Source organism: Zingiber officinale, chromosome 11B (genome assembly GCF_018446385.1).
Source record: "Zingiber officinale cultivar Zhangliang chromosome 11B, Zo_v1.1, whole genome shotgun sequence".
Lineage (NCBI taxonomy): Eukaryota > Viridiplantae > Streptophyta > Magnoliopsida > Zingiberales > Zingiberaceae > Zingiber > Zingiber officinale.
In genome coordinates, this window is record NC_056007.1 from 31210033 (window position 1) to 31227811 (window position 17779).

General features: G+C 36.0%; 1 non-coding gene across 1 annotated transcript; it reads left to right on the forward strand.

The window, feature by feature from the left end:
* The first annotated feature begins 15319 nt into the window (after nt 1–15319).
* On the forward strand, nt 15320–15426 carry LOC122035517. Its single transcript, XR_006127066.1, has one exon. It is a non-coding gene; the product is annotated as a small nucleolar RNA R71 (small nucleolar RNA).
* Nucleotides 15427–17779: the final 2353 nt, after the last annotated feature.

Consider the following 17779-nt stretch of genomic DNA (forward strand, 5'->3'; position numbering starts at 1 on the left):
TTCGCTTATATTTTCTACTGCGCTTAACTTTTTTCGACGAAAGTTTTGAAATCGATATTCACCCCCCCTCTATCAACTTTCACGATCCAATAAGTGGTATCAGAGCAGGTACCGCTCTGACTTGGTGCAACCACCAATCAGACAAGGGGGTGATCTATTTTAAATTTTTTTTCTTTTTGGCTTTCAGTTTTTCATACAATTCCAAACTGGTATTATTACCTTTTTGAAAATTTCTTTCCGTAGTAATTAAATTTAAATTGGTGCAACACCAATTTAGTTATTTTTTTATTTCTTTCCGTACTACTAATCCAAGACCAAGTCTTGGAACCTCTTTTGTTTGTTTCCCAGTGTGCAGATTAAAATGTCGAAACTTGAGGGCTTCAGTACAGTGCAACCTCCCCTATTCAATGTGGATGATTTCCAGTACTGGAAGAAGCGGATGGAGGTGTATCTTAAGACGAATTTCGACCAGTGGCTCAGCATCACAAAAGCCTACAAAACACCCGTTGACAACTCTGGAATTCCACTAGACCCGGAACAGTAGACTTCGGACTTGAAGAAGAAAGCGTTGACGGAAAACAAGGCGATCAACACGTTACAATGAAGATTGACAAGGGAAGAGCTGAACCGGGTCGGACTGCATCAGAACATGAAAGAGCTATGGGATAAATTGATCGAGTTGCACGAAGGAACAAGCGACGCTAAGGTAACAAAAAGGGATTTGTTGTTAAATAAAATATTTAATATAAAAATATAGGAAGGAGAAACAGTGAGTCAGCTGCACATGAGGATCAAGGATATCCTCAACGGGCTCCACGCGATAGGCCACCAGATGGAAAATAGAGATCTAATCAGGTATGCATTAAACGCGTTTCCACGCAACAATTTGTGGGCATCTATCGTTGATACCTACAAAATTTCTAAGAATTTATCAAAACTTAAATTAGATGAATTATTTTGTGAATTATAGTTACATGAACAAACTAATGCTAGATCCGAGAAAGGTATAGCTTTATTTGCAGGTACCTCCAAGGAAAAGAAGAACAAGCCTGAACCTGAAGAAGATTCTGACCAGAACTCCGAAGATGAAGAGCACCTGGTGAACCTGGTAAGGAAGATGTTCACCAGGAAGAAAAGGAGCTTCAGCAAGAAGGACCTTCAGAAGATCAACACTCCAACCGGTTTGGTGACGTGCTTCGGATGCAACAAAAAGAGGCACTACAAGAATGAATGTCCGAGATCGAAGAATGACAAAATGAAGCCAACTAAAAAGAAGGCCCTCAAAGCAACATGGGATGACTCGTCTTCGGAAGAATCGGAGGACGAAGATTAGAAGAACCAGAGCTACTTCGCGCTAATGGCCCACGAAGCAGAGTCAGAGGACTAATTGGAAGACGGGTCCGAACCTGAATCGAGCCACGAGCCCATACTCATTTCCGAAGATTCCGAAAAGGTATACTTTAATTTGAACAAAAAGTTTTTTAAAATTATTTCGTGTTTAAATAATAAATTAATGAAAATTGAAAAAGAAAATACATTACTCCTTGAGGAAAATCAAAACCTCAAGGAACAAATCACAAATAACAAACCAACACAAGATCTAACACTTGGGGAGGAGAATTCATCATTAAATTTAGAAATTAACAATTTAAAAGGTATGTTAGAAAAATTTACTACAAGATTAAAAAATTTAGACTTAATCTTAAATAATCAAAAAGCAAGTTACAACAAAATCGGACTTGGCTATAAGCCAAGTTCAAATAAAACATTTAATTCATTAATAACCCAACACAAACCAACAAGAAAAGCTTGGGTTCTGAAAGTGTGCTTAACCATGAAAGTAGGACTTAACCAATATTACATACCTAAAATTAAAATATATTACATAAAGTCAAATAAACAAAATCAAAAGCCAGAATACAAACCTAGACCAAAAAACTCAAAATCTAAATATTCTAAAACTCACCAAAACTTAGACTATCATCAAGTAAATTATAACTATAAAAAAAATAGACATAAACCTAGAATGAAAAATTAAATTAAAGGCCAATAATTTAGTGGGAAGCTCCAGAATAGCTGGCACCTCCAAAACTAACCTACCCGGAAGGGTAACCCAAACTAATCTACCCGACAGGATACTCAAGGACTAATTAGAAAGGGATTCAAGTTTAAGTTAAAAATTGGTACTGGTGAAATTTTGGATGATAGTACGTTAGGGAAGCTTAGTCTATGCATGTTTAGAAAGATATGGCTTCAACCTGGTGCATTTGGCTAAGTGGAACTGACCGAAGCTACCCTTTATGGATCCTAACCAGTTAGACCAAGGTTTTGTACTAAGTCCAGTGGATAGGACTATTTGGAAAACCTCGAAGGCATGGTTACTCTAATGATGTCCAAGTGACTCGCCATAGCCCAGAAGTTTATCTAGAGAATGCCTATCTGTTGAACCCAAAGCTAAACCTGAATCTAACACAAGTTAAAACCAAACCCTAATATTGAACCTAACTCATCTCACAAAATTATAGGTTTGCCAGATTAAAAACATAGATCGGGTGAGATGACTAAGAAATTAAATTAAAATTAAAATTTGTTAGTGAGAGCCCTAGAGCAGATCATGTGATGATTATTGTATGGACTCGATGTATCATATTCCTATATTTATAAAGGCATTTCTTATGGTTATTATACTTACTTGTATTGGTGCCAAATAACTAAGTATAATAGCGTCCTTAAGTAGAAGGTTCTTATCTATATCAATCGATTGATTAAATTGATAGTGAGATGATATAGAGAACACTACTCTTAATCATTCCTAGTCAAGTATTAACATTCAGGGACAATGTTAATGCACTGAGACTAGCATGTAGGTCAACTCGATGACTTGATCTCACAAGTCATGGATATTAGATATCAAGTTGACACATGGGTATGCATTAGAGAATGTATACTGAATGACCTGCTATGAGAAAGTATCATGGATTGTTATATGAGTGTCATATACTTTCTCATGTGACTATTAGTATGACTATCAGTCCTTGGACCTGAAGTCACCATGGTTCCCTACATAAGGAGTTGCATACTTTGACTTCGTCAAACGTCACCTGTAAATGAGTGGACTATAAAGGCGATTACTGGGTATGTAACAAATTATGCGGAGGGATGTGAGTGATGTAGATGGAATCTATCCCTCCTATATGACAGGAGTGATATCATGATTCTTGATAGAGTGAAACCACTAAGTGCATGGTCATGTCCAAATGAGTCAATATTAGATATTGAGCTCATTAGATTATAGTGAGTCTACTTGGAGTTCAAGACATAGATTGATTAGAGGATGACACGGTCTATGCCTCAATTGATCAATCTAGATGTCTAGGATAGAAGGACATTGTCACATATTGTGAGAGTGATAATTAGTAGTCACAATGGTGATGTTGGATCTCAACATTCTTGTAACTTTGGTAGTAATGATGTGTTGCTAGATACCGCCCATTACTTATATTTCTAAATGAGTTTAGGAGCATTGCCAACGTTACAAGAACCTATAGGGTCACACACAAAGGGAAATTAAATGGAGATTAGGTTCATATGATGGACCAAGAGGATTAGGTTCATGTGATGAACCAAGTTGGATTTTCGGCCAAATATGAATTAGGGTTTGAAGAGAGTTCAAAACTTTAACTATGTTTGATTATGATTTCTCATGATGTGTAATCTATTAGGTGATGTTAGTTTGATGTCTCCATATTTTTATGTTGCTTAAAAACCTAGGGACATTCCTTGTAAGTTTCGGCCAAGAAGGAAATGAAAAGGGCTTAGGGAAGTTTAATTCCAACTAGATTTGCTTATGTTTTCTTCTATGTTATGCTATGTATTATGTGATATTAGTTTAAAGTTTCATGCTTAAAGTTGCTTAAAAGAAACCTAGATTCATGCTCTATAGGTTTCTGCCAAGACTTGAAATTAAGGTTAGAAACTCATTTATGCTTGCTAAAAGTCTCACTTGCTATGCCGTGTATCATGTGATATTAGTTTAAAGTTTCATGCTTAAAGTTGCTTAAAAGAAACCTGGAATCATGCCTTATAGGTTTCGTCCAAGACATGGAATTAGGGTTTGTAGTGTAACGCCCCGCCCCGCCCCTTCTTGCTTAAGCTGACGGGGGTTACTTATCATTTCTCCTTAAAACAGCGGAAGTCTTATCTATAGTATAATTTTTTTTTCTATAAAACTTTTTCTTTACTTTTCAAATCATCATCACTAACTACCTATCATATGAGTCACATAACATGCTTAACATAAATTTAAACCATAATACTAAAGAGCATGATGAAATGTCATGGAGTCATAAAAGAACGGCATAAACATAATTCTTATTAACTAGAAGCAGGTCTTTCTCTTTAGCCGAGTCACTACTACACACGTCCTTCTTGCCCCCTCCTGCTGCTCCCTTAGTACATCCATTCTTTGCCCTTATCTGTGGTACAAGGAAAGTAAGCTGTGAGCACTCAAGGCTCAGTAAGATCCTTTCCTACTCACAAAAAACGTATAGCATAACTAAAACTTCAAGGCATAAAGCATAAAGACAACTCATCATATCATGTATAGAAGCATCATATCATAACATAATCATAAAGTTCTTTCTAGCATAACATAATCATGATCATAGCATATCATAACATAATCATAAAGTTCATCCTAACATAACTTAACATAATCATAAACATTATGACATATCATGATAAAATCATAAAGTGCATCCTAGCATAACATAACCATAATCATAGCATATCATAACATACTCATAAAGTTCATCCTAACATAACATAACATAATCATAAGCATCATGGTATATCATAACATAATCATAAAGGGTTATGCGAGATGACTTTCAAAAACATGATTCATGCAATAATATATATAACATGTCCTTTGAAAACTTATTACATACATACTTAAACATAATCATAACATGATTAGGGCCTCGGCTTGTACCACATACATAAATGCGCGCGTCCTTTGTAGGTCCAAGGTAGCAACTCTTGAACCCTACAAGGCATACATACTAGGCTCGTTTCTTAGTCCATCGACCTAGGGGCACTTAGGAGCCCATCCCTAACGAGGCCTGTTTCTTAGTCCATCGATCCCGGGACACTTATGGAGCCCACCCTTGGTACAAGCCATATAAAGTAAAGTAGCATGTCATACATATCATGGTTCTTATTATTTCATGCACATCGTATTTCTTATCATATCATACCATACAGAATTTGGGCACACAGCTCATCATAATGACATGTAAAATTTGGGCACACAGCACATCATAAATACATGCATAGTTTGGGCACACAGCTCATCATAAATAGCATGCATAATTTGGGCAGACAGCTCATCATAAATAGCATGCATAATTTGGGCACACAGCATAGCATAAGGGTTACCATCATACATAGATCATAAGTGTACATAATTAAACATTGAAGCATAGCAAGCTCTTACCACATCATAAAACATTGCACATGAGATACATGGGAATCATATTTAGATTTCTAACCCTAATGTCATATAGTGGCCGAAACATATAGTTGGGATTTAGGTAAACAAACCACATACCCACATGTGAATCCTAAACCAATATCATATCATATACCATAAGGAAGCATCATGAGCATGTTTAGGTAGGGTTCTAGGTTTCTTAAGCTTATAAACTTATCATGGCCGAATCTTATCAAGCATTACACTGGGTTGAAATCATCATTCAAGCATGTGAACCCTAAACCAATTTCGTAGCAAATATTACAAGGAACATCATGAGCATAATTAGGTTAGGTTCCAAGTTTCCTAGGCCCTTAAACTTGTAACACCCACAAACTTCTTAGGCTAAGTATGTGAAGATTTTCTCTTAAGAATAAAAGAAGATAAGATGGGAAATATATATATATATATATAAAAGAATTGGTCAAGGATTGAACCTTGAACCTTCTTAAGCTAAGGATTATGGAATTACCACTAGACCTTCATGAGTTATTGTTAAATAGAGAATGCATATTATAGATAAAGATAAAACCATGATTAAGAGAAGGAAGCAAGAAAATATCAAGTAGCTTTTTCCTCCTTCTCTTGATTAAGAAGAAAACAAGAAAAAGACAAATTCTCTTCTTCTCCTTCTTCTTCATTTTCGTGGATGACAAGAGAGAAGGAGAGGAGAGGAAGTAGGGGGATGAATGAAGACATTTCTTCATCATTAAGAGAATAAAAGATGAGTTAAGAAGAGGGGAAAGCAAAGCCTCTTTTTGCTTCTTACTTCCACCTAGCATAAGAGGGAAAATCAAGAAGGGACTTCATTTTTTCTTCCCTTCCCTCACCTTGCCGTGACCTAGAGCATCCTCTCTTCTTTCCCGAAAATCCAACTAAGGTTTTCTACCTAAGGAAACCAAACCACAAGAAGGAACCCTCAAGATCTACCTCTCACAAGCAAGAGAAGCACAAAGGAGCACTAGGAGGAGAAGCTCTCTTCTTTCTCTTCACAAAGGGTACCTTCTCTTAGGAAAAGACCAAGCAAGAGGAGGTGAGTATCCCCTCACCTGTGGTACAAGTGGTTATATGATTTTTGTTCGGGTTTATATGAATTTATAACCTAGAGTTTCCTTTAGAAATTTCGGTTAGGATATTTGTAAAGTTCATGGAAGCTTAAAAACCAAAACCAATATGTTTAAGTTTTTCCTCATGATATGTTATGAATATGACCTTGATGTTTCATGCTTATATAAGGCTTGGAGTTAGGTGATACTCTACCTTAGGGTTCGGCCATGAAGAGGCTTAAAACCTAGGGAAGCTCAATTTAAAAACTAACATGCCTATGATCACTTCTATGATGTTATATGAATATTTTCCTTGATGTTTTTACTTGTATGTTGTTTAGAACTAGTAGGACCCTACCTTAAGGGTTCGGCCATGAAGGGATTTAACACCCTAAGGAGGCTCAACCTCAAATCTAGCTTGCGTATGTTTTGCCTTATGAAAAGATATGGAAAGTAACATAAAGCCCTTGAGATTCATGTTGCTTAGGGTTAGGTTTTCACATGATAACCTTTCGGCCAACCTAAAATGTAAGGCTTAGGCAAGCCTAAATTCAACCCTAACATGTTTATGTTCCTCCCCATGATATGCCATGAAATTCATAAGGTACTCACATGCTTGTAATTTCTAGAAGAGGTATCAAGTATGAAGTTTTTCCATAATATGTTATGAATGTACTATTGATGTTTTATACTTGTATGTTGCTTAGAACTAGTAGTATCATACCTTAAGGTTTCGGCCATTAAGGGATTTAATACCTTAAGGAAGTTCAACCTCAAATCTAGCTTGCTTATGTTTCACCCTATGAAAAGATATGAAGATAACATAATGCACTTGAGATTTCATGTTGCTTAGGGTTATGTTTACACATGTTGAACATTCGGCCACCATGAAAAGTAGGGCTTAGGCAAGCCTAAATTCAACCCTAACATGTTTATGTTTTTCTCTATGATATGCTATGAAATTTATAGGGTACTCATATGCTTAGAATCTATGCTTTTGTAGCTTTCGGTCACTTACACTTGGTGAACTTAGGGAGCTTGAACTTTAACCTAATATGCTCATGTGAATGCCTATGATAAATACATGGAAATTGATTAAGATTCACATATTTACATGCTATTGTAACCAAGTTTTGGACCATGTATGTTTCGTCCAAGATGGATTTAAAAACCTAGGAAGCATAGAACCTAAATCAAATATGCTTATGATGTTCCTATGTTAAATGTTATAGAAATGAATGTGGGTTCATATGCTTGTATGATTTCATGAAACCTAAATGAACCTATGCATGTTTCGGCCACCCTTAGTGGGTTGAGAATTTAGACTAAGTTATGACTCAATATGTACTTCCCTTGCCATGATATGAATTAGGAAAAGTTAACTTGTGATCCATGCATGATTATGTTTCTTTTCCTTCCATGATATATTATGTTACTCGTTTACATATGCTTATGAACCATGCATGAGAATGATACCTAAAATGGCTATGTGCCCAAATATGATGGCTATGTGCCCAAATATGGTGGCTATGTGCCCAAAGACAAGTATGATGGCTATGTGCCCAAGTATGCATGACTATGTGCCCATTTATGCATACCTTATAAATGACATGAAGGACATGAACATGATATGCTATGAATGACATGAATGTAATATGCTATGAATGTCATGAACATGATATGCTATGAATGACATGAACTTGATATGCTATGAATGACATGAATGAGATATGCTATGAATGACATGAATATGTTATGAAAAGATAGAGATATGATATGACATGTATTTTACTTTGAATGACTTGTATCAAAAGGGTGGGCTCCTTATGCGCCCCTAGGTCGAATTACGGGCCTAGTAAAGGGTGGGCTCCTTACGTGCCCCTAGGCCGAGCTACGGGCCTAGTTTCCTGGTAGGTTCAAGACTAGCAACCTTGGATCTATTTAGGATGCACGCATTATGTATGTATGTGGTACTAAGTCGGGCCCCTTCATGTTGAGATTATTTTCAAGTACTATATGATATTGTTTTAAGACATCTCACCCATGACATAAACCATGTTTTGAAAGGCATATTGCACATAACATTACCCATGTTTTAAAGGACATCTTGCAATCCATGCTTACGAAATGATGTGAAAGGATGTTTACTGTTATGCTATGATATGATGTCTTGATGTTATGAAAGAAATGTCATGATGTTTTCACTTATGCTATGATGTACACTTATGTTATAATATGATCAATACCATGATATGATGATTTCCCATGTTATGATATGACCTATGCCATGTTATGATGATTACTTATGTTATGACATGATTTATGCTATGATATGATGTTACTTATACCATGTTATGATGATTACTTATGTTATGACATGATTTATGCTATGATATGATGTTACTTATAGCATGTTATGATGATTACTTATGTTATGACATGATTTATGCTATGATATGATGTAACTTATACCATGTTATGATGATTATTTATGTTATGACATGATTTATGCTAGGATATGATGTTACTTATACCATGATATGATGATTATTTATGTTATGACATGATTTATGCTATGATATGATGTTACTTATACCATGATATGATGATTTTGAATGATATATTGGTTTTGTGAGTAGGAAAGGATCTCACTAAGCCTTGAGTGCTTACAGATACTTTTCCTTGTACCACAGATAAAGGTAAAGGATGGATAAACAAGAGAAGTAGGAGGAAGGGGCAAGAGATGTGTGATGGTGACTTGGCTAAAGGAATAAAATAACCTGCTTAAGTGAACTTATGAATAAAATGTTATGTTATGTTGCTGTCTTTCATTATTTCGTATAGGGCTGCAAACGAATCGAGCCGGCTCGCGAGCTTTTCGAGCCGGCTCGAAAAATATTCGATTCGTATTCGAATTTATCGAATTCGAGCCGAACTCGAACATGTTCGAACTTTTTTTCGAGCCGAACTCAAACCCAAATTATATTGTTCGAGCCGCTCGCGAGCCGCTCACGAGCCTTAATATTTATTAATATAAGTTAAATATATATTAAATAAATAAATTTCGAGCCTTTCGAACTTATTTTCGAGTAATAATTCGAATAGTTCGCGAACATGTTCGAATATTTCGAGCCAAATTCGAACCCGAACCCTAATTCGAACCGAACTCGAACCAAACATTTTAAAATTTTCGAGCTTCGAATCGAGCTCGAACTCGAATATACCTATTTCGAGCCGAATTCGAACCTTAAATTTTTCAGCATATTCGGCTCGATTCGATTCGTTTACACCCCTAATTTCGTATGCCTGTGTTAGAAATGAATACTATGACTATTTAAGTTGAACCATGTTATTTCATACTCATATGTTTAGTATGTTACTCCATGCTTAGAGACATAGATATGCTTCCGCTGTATGTAAGTATGTATGAATGTTTAAGTTTACTAAGTCTAAGGGTAAGTGAGTAACCCCGCCCTCACTAGGCAGGAGTGTAGTAAAAGGGCGGGCGTTACAAAACTTGTTGTGGCCGAAACCCTTAAAGCTTGGAACTAGGTTTCAAGTGTCATAAAAGCATGGAAACCCTAAACCAATTTCATAGCAATTATGATAAGGAACATCATGAGCATAATTAGGTTAGGTTCTATGTTTTCTAGGCCCTTAAACATGTTGTGGCCGAAACTTGTAAGGCTTGAATCTAGGGTTCAAGTATCATAAAAGCATGAGAACCTTAAACAACTTTCATAGCAATTATTTCAAGGAACAACATGAGCATAGTTAGGTTAGGTTCTAAGTTTCCAATGCCCTTAAACATGATGTGGCCGAGACTTATAAAACTTAAAGCTAGGGTTCAAGTGTCAAAAAAGCATGAGAATCTTAAACAACTTTCATAGCAATTATTTCAAGGAACAACATGAGCATAGTTAGGTTAGGTTCTAAGTTTCCAATGCCCTTAAACATGATGTGGCCGAGACTTATAAAACTTAAAGCTAGGGTTCAAGTGTCATAAAAATATGAGAACCTTAAACAACTTTCATAGCAATTATTTCAAGGAACAACATGAGCATAATTAGGTTAGGTTCTAAGTTTCCAATGCCCTTAAACATGATGTGGCCGAGACTTATAAAACTTAAAGCTAGGGTTCAAGTGTCATAAAAGCATGAGAACCTTAAACAACTCTCATAGCAATTATTTCAAGGAACAACATGAGCATAGTTAGGTTAGGTTCTAAGTTTCCAATGCCCTTAAACATGATGTGGCTGAGACTTATAAAACTTAAAGCTAGGGTTCAAGTGTCATAAAAGCATGAGAACCTTAAACAACTTTCATAGCAATTATTTCAAGGAACAACATGAGCATAGTTAGGTTTAACAATTTTTCTAGGACCCTAATCCTATCATGGCCGAAATACCTATGAGCATGAAATGAAGTTTAAACATCATATGAGCATACCATGTTAACAACTTCCTCATCATGAGGCACATATCATAAAACAAACATAAGAAACATGCTTGGTTTGAGTCTTAGCTTACCTATCTTCTTTATTCATATTTGGCTGAGAGTCTAGGGGTGTGATTCTAAGTTCTAACCAAACATTTTAGCATATGAACATTATATAAATCCCTACCATAAGATACTTGTTACAAGAAACGTATTGAGCATGCCAAAATTTAGGTCTTTACATTTCCTAGGTCCTTCTTCTTAGTCTTGTCTTGGTCAAAAATTTCATAAAAGTATCCTAGGCCTTTAGGCAACCAAATCTCATAAAAAGAATACACAAGCTATTGTACCACAGGTGAGGAAAACTTACATCCTTTCGCTTGTGGTTTTTCTTAAGGAAAAAGATATCCTAAGTGCCAAGGAAGGAGAAAGCTTCTTCTTCTTGTACCTCCTTTTTCTTCTTTTGCTTGGAAGGGATAGAACTTGAAGGCTTCTTCTCAAAATTTAGTTTTCTTGAAGAGGAACTTAGCTTAGCTTTTGGAATGAGGAGAGGGAAAGGCTCTTGGTTTTGGTGAAGAATGAGGAAGGAGAAAGAAGGAGGAAGAAAAGAAATTTAAATCTCTTGTTTTTCTTCTCCCATTCTATTTATTCCTTTTCCAATGAATCATGTCTTCATTTATTCCCTCAACTCCTCTTTTCCCCCAGTCCTTTAATTCCCACGAAAAATAGAGAGAGGGAGGGAAGTAGGCAATTTACCTTTTGCTTGCTTCTTCTCTTAACCAAGAGGAAGAGGAGATAAGCCACTTGGTTTTCTCTTGCTCTTTTGTTTAGTTTTCTTTTATTTCCTTCTCACCTTTAACTAAATTTTTCATTCCTTTCTATCCAAATATTATTCATCATCCTAGTGGTTATCATACATGAATTTATCTCCATTATTTGTGGGAGGTTCAAGGTTCAATCCTTGACCTCACCTCTTCTTATTCTATTTTTGGTTTCTATTTTCCCTTTTCTCTTATCCTTTTTATTTCTATGCTCTAAAGAAAATAATACTCATATACTTATCCTATAATTTTCGTGGGTGTTACATGTAGAAAGTTCAAAACCCCAACTATGCATGATAATGACTCTCTATGATATGCTATGTGATATGTGAACCTTATGTCACCATGTTATGCTTATGCAAGGCTTATGGATGAAATGCCTAAGAGTTGCTTCCCTATAAGTTGGGATTAAGAGCAATCTCTATGATATGACAAGGAACATGATATGCTATTTTACTTTTGTATGACTTGTACCGGACCCTAAGCATGGTCCAGGGGATGGGCTCCTACGTCACCCCTAGGTCGAAGCACGAGCCTAGTTCCCTAGTAGGTTCAGGATTTGCTACCTCGAATTTATTTAGGGATGCACGCAATTCATGTATGTGGTACAATGTCGGGCTCTCATATTGAGATTTATGTTTAAGTACCTATATGATATATGTTTTCAAAAGAACATTTTGCATATACTTATTTCATGCTATTTGATTATTATGCTTCATGAAGATGCTCTCTTGTGATATGTCTATGATGCCTAAATGAACATGCTACTACTTTATGCTTATGCTCTCGTATGCTATGTTTATGATTTGCGAAATGAGTATGACACTACTTTATGCTATTTTGCAAAAATGTTAAATCTATGTGTTGGTTAGATGAACATGTCATTACTATATATCAATTTCATGATGTATGTTTTTGTGAGTAGGAAAGGATCTTCCTAAGCCTATGTGCTTATAGTTTTACTTTCCCTTGTACTGCAGAAAAGGATAAAGAATGGCTAAACTAAAGGGAGCAGTAGGAGGGGCAAAGGATGTGTGTGGTAGTGGCATGGTGGAAGAGATCTGTTTTGTGTTTCAAGACTTATGCATGTTCTAAGTTTTGCATGTTAACTTGTTTTCTACTTGATGCTTTTGATGGTTGCTACTTGATATTAACTTGAACTTGTTTGGATGGTTGATGCTTCATGTGAACATATACTCTCTTTTGCTTCCATGAAACCTTGAAATGTTAAGCACTTGTTTAAGTAGAGAATTGTTAAAATCCTTCTCATCATGCTTGAATTGTTAAGTGATGGATGACTAGATACTTGGTTTATGCTTTGAACCCCACACCCTTGTTCATAAATTGTGTTTAGACTCCTGTATTTCTATCATGTTAGTTATCATGAACTTTCTTAAAAAAAATACCAAGTGCCCCTTTAGAGAACGATATACATGTTTAGTAGTTCATTCCCTCTTATTTGGTACGCTTTATGCTCTAGTTAAAAATGATCATGTATCATGTTTCAAGTAATAGATATTAAATCAAGTTATATGCATGAATGCTAGCATGTTCACATGTTTTGTTTATATGCTTAAATTTAATTCCTTCCGCTGCAATGATTGCATATGCATGTATGTATGTTCGCGTAGCGCCGCCCTTGCCATCAGTAGGGGAAGGACGGGTGTTACAACAGGAGTTCTAGTATTTTTGCATTAAGAAAAAAATAATCATGACGTGATGTATGATGCAACTAGAAAAAAAAATTATGCAAGAAAAAATATGAAAAAAAAAACTACAATACATCCTTCCGACTTAAATTTTTCATTGTCCCAATGAAAATTATAAATGTAATATAGAAGAGGTTTTGAAATTAGAGAATTTACCAAGTGATGAGCTCCAACTAGTTGAGACATATCTATGCTAAAGATACCCCAATATCATGTATTCTCATTTCACCACAACTTAAATCCTAAAATAATAGATAAAAAAAACTAAGTAGAGGGATTAGGGTAAGGAAAAATAAAAGAAAATAAAATTTTAAACAAAAACAAGAAAAAGAACTTGGGTTGTCTCCCAAGCATTAATTATTTTATTGGGATCATCGAAATTTCGCTCTAGCTAGAGTAAAATACTTTCAGACTTTCCTTCCAATAGACAATATTATAGAGGGAACTATCATCATAGAGTTAGAATTGTGAAATAATGTTCCCTCTATCTTTGTCTCCTTGAAAAATTTTCCAGATGGTTGGAGACGATTCAGTTGTAACATCCACTGTTGCAGTGGGATTCTACAAGTTGAGGTAAGCACCTTACCTACCTCATTTATTTCTTTATAAGTGTTTTTTTAAAGATTTTAGAAAAGTGAATGTGGGCTTCTTCTTGTTAGCTACCTCATCTAGAGGTTTTACCACTAAAGGAAGTGATTCTTGGGGCTTTGTCTTTACTACACAAGTCTCTACACTTCCAAAATTATCATATTCAATTCCGGCAACATCAATAGTGTTAAGTGGTTGTATGAACAAATGGAGTGATTCTTTGGATTTTTCTACCTCAATACAAGTTCCTACACTTCCATCCACCACATCATCAATAGTAAGGTAGCATATTTCAACATCAAAATTAACAACTAGGGTTTCAACAATTTCATCTAAAATCTCATAAACATCATCATCATCATCACAATCTACATCAAAATCTTCTATATTACTATCAACAAACAGCACCTCAACAAAATTATCAATTTCTTCACATAATGGCTCCATAACCTCACTCTCTATGCTTATATTAAAGTTCCCCAAGGCATAGTGATATTTAGTAGAGGTTTCCTTGGCTTGCGTAGGTCATATGTCTAGAGCTCTAAAAGAATAAGCACCTTGTGAAGATTTGGTTTCCAACATCTTAGGATTGTTAATTGATTTATCAAACTCCCTCCCCCTTCTATTTGAATGTGTTCATGTTGGTTTGTTATTAAAGTTTTGCCTTGACCAATCATTGAGGAAATAGTATCGATGGCTTATAGATCTAGTTGGAATGGTGGAGTTGAGATTTTCTAATTATTTTGTTGATTGTATGGAAGGCTTGTTAAGTTGTCACTCAGACTTGTCATGGTAAAAAGAATTCCCCTGAGGTTCTGAGAGATGTAGTTGAGGTCTAATGAAGAGTAAAGTCAACCTTTCTACCTTAGCCTCTAATAGTTTGAAACCCTTATTTTGTAGCTCAATGGCATCTTTATCTATTTTCCAACATTCCTGAGTGGTTGTAGAAATTCTTATTCGACGTTCAAATTGACATTCACAGTCTGTGCCTCTAGGATTCTTTGGGAAGATATCATCCGGCTTTCTCCTAAGAAATCATGAAGTTTTTGTGCCACATCATCAATGAATTCATATACTTTGTCTAGGCTTTTGTTCATCAAAGATCCACTAGAAGCTGAATCCAATAGAGTCTTATTTGAGAAAGAAATCTCAGCATAGAATATGTGGATTTTCAGCCATTTTTCCAAGCCATGATGAGGACACTTATGGAACAAACCTTGAAATCTCTCCCATGACATGTACAATGATTCCCCATCCATCTATGCAAAACTCATGATTTGTTTCCTTAGTTTGACTATTTTTCTCATTGGAAAATACTCATTCAAGAAACATCTCTCTAGCTCTTCCCATGTCTCAAGCTTTTCGATGGAAGAGAATTCCACCAAACCTTAGCTTTATCCTTTAGGGAGAAAGGGAATCCTCATAGCCTTATAGAATTGATAAAAATGCTATTTAAGATCAGGGTATTGCAGTAGTAGATAAAGTCAAATAGATGTGGATACAGATCCTCTTCGAGTGCTCCTCCAAATTGATTCTTTTGTATTAGAGCAATCAGTTCTGGTTCAAATTCAAAGTTTTCTATATCAATCAGACATTATACAATGGGAGATCTCAATCTTCTAAAATGGGTGCAGTAAAAGCCCTTAAAGGGGTGTTTCATCATTGCCTGTTGTATCCAATAAACTTGCTAAACCAAAACCAATTATATCTTATAGAAAAAATTAGTAGGTTTTTGGAAACTATCACAATCACCTACAAAAAAATAAAGTCCATAATTTAAATTGCAAGAAAGAAAATGTAGAATTTCAATAACAAAAAGAAAAATATCTAGAGTAACTAAATTACAAGTCAACTAATGTTAATAAAAAATAGTCCCCGACAACGGTATCAAAAACTTGTTGTACAATCTGTAAGTGAACGGAATATCATCAAGTAATAAAAATATTGATCCATAGGAACTGTTGATTAAGAACTAAAGATTTTGTAAGGTAAGTTATCTAGAAGATAGAAGGCTGGTTGAATGCTTGTGATCAAGAGATTGAGCAATAGAGAGAGAGAGAGAGAGAGAGAGAGAGAGAGAGAGAGAGAATGAGTGCAAGTGAATGAAGAGAGAAGAAGGAATTGGGTTTGGAGAAGATTCTAGAATTTTAGTTTCACTATGATACTAGTTAATATCCATATGAACTGTTCATCTCCTGAAATCCATGCCTACATTCTTGTAGGGATTTTAGCTAAAGTCTGGTACAACCCTGTGAAGATCGCGCAGAAGAGTTTACACTAAGTTCCAATGTCATTAAATAAAGAAGTAACTCTAGAAAGTCCAGTTAAAGGGATATCCTAGGGCCCCCTGGTTATACAATCTCTAGAGTTATCTCATTTACTTTCTAATATTAGATTAATACTATTAAGTAAAGAGATAACCTAGAAAGTCTAGTTAAAGAGATACCCTCGATTATGGGCCCCCCGGTTGTACAATATCTAGATTGTGCAAGTCACTTCCTAACATTAAATTGGAGAAAATCCATCAAACTCTAATTAACATCCCTTGTAGAGAAATAACCTCGGTTTCAATATGATACTCTAGAAAGTCAATTAAAGAGATACTTTTTATCACAAGGCCCCCCAGTCATACATGTTGGGGATCTTGTATGGCCAGCTAGAAGGGGGGTTGAATAGTTGATGCCCCCAAATCGATAGCTTCCTACACTTGTTAGTTTGCGCAACGGAATAATACAAAACAAACAAGTTAAAGACTAAGAAAGAAATGTAAACCGCTAACACATTTGTTTCTATGGTTTGGAGATAAGGCTCCTACTCTACAGCTATCTGTAAGGTGGACGATCCTAATCCGTCAGTAGATAACTCTCCGACAAATTTTGACTAGCTCACATAGCTCCTTGTGGGTGGAGAAACCTCACCACAACTCTCACAAGAATACTTGAGAAGCTAGGGCATAGGTAGACTACTATTAGGGGTTAACCACCTCTATTTCGTCAGCCTTAACCAATCTCCAAATCCTTGATTATATAGGCCACGGGTTGGAAAACCCCATCTACCAGTCGATTGCCAAAACCATCAGTTAACTGCCCTCTATGGATATTCGATAGTTACAACCCAACGACTCGATACCAATTGACTGGTGAAAGTATCAGTCAACTGATCCACATTAGCTGAGCGAACAGAAGAATTTTGTTCTCTCCCAGTCGACTGCCCAATTGACTAAACCAGTCGACTGGTACCTGAGTACAATCTCTTAGCACTCGGACCATCGCCCTTATGACTCACTTGGCTCTTCGTTGCAACCATGACCTCTTGCCTTCAGGCCTAATTCCTTTGGCTCTCGTCCCTTGGATGTATTCAAGCTTGCAGCTCATCCCCAATATCATCCTTTCCGTATGCCTTGAAGTCACTTCCCTCAGCCCTTATCCTTGCTGGCTTGTCAACGGTCCCTTGGATGCTCCATCCTTCACCGGACCCGAATCCATCAAGTTGAGTCATATGTGTATCCAACAAACCTGCACACTCACATACACATATCAAATACAAGGGTGATCCTAACTTAAACCCTTTTCCCAAACACCAAAACATATGGTCGCACGAACCATTGGGATTGCTCCAACAATCTCTCCCTTTTTGATATTTGGC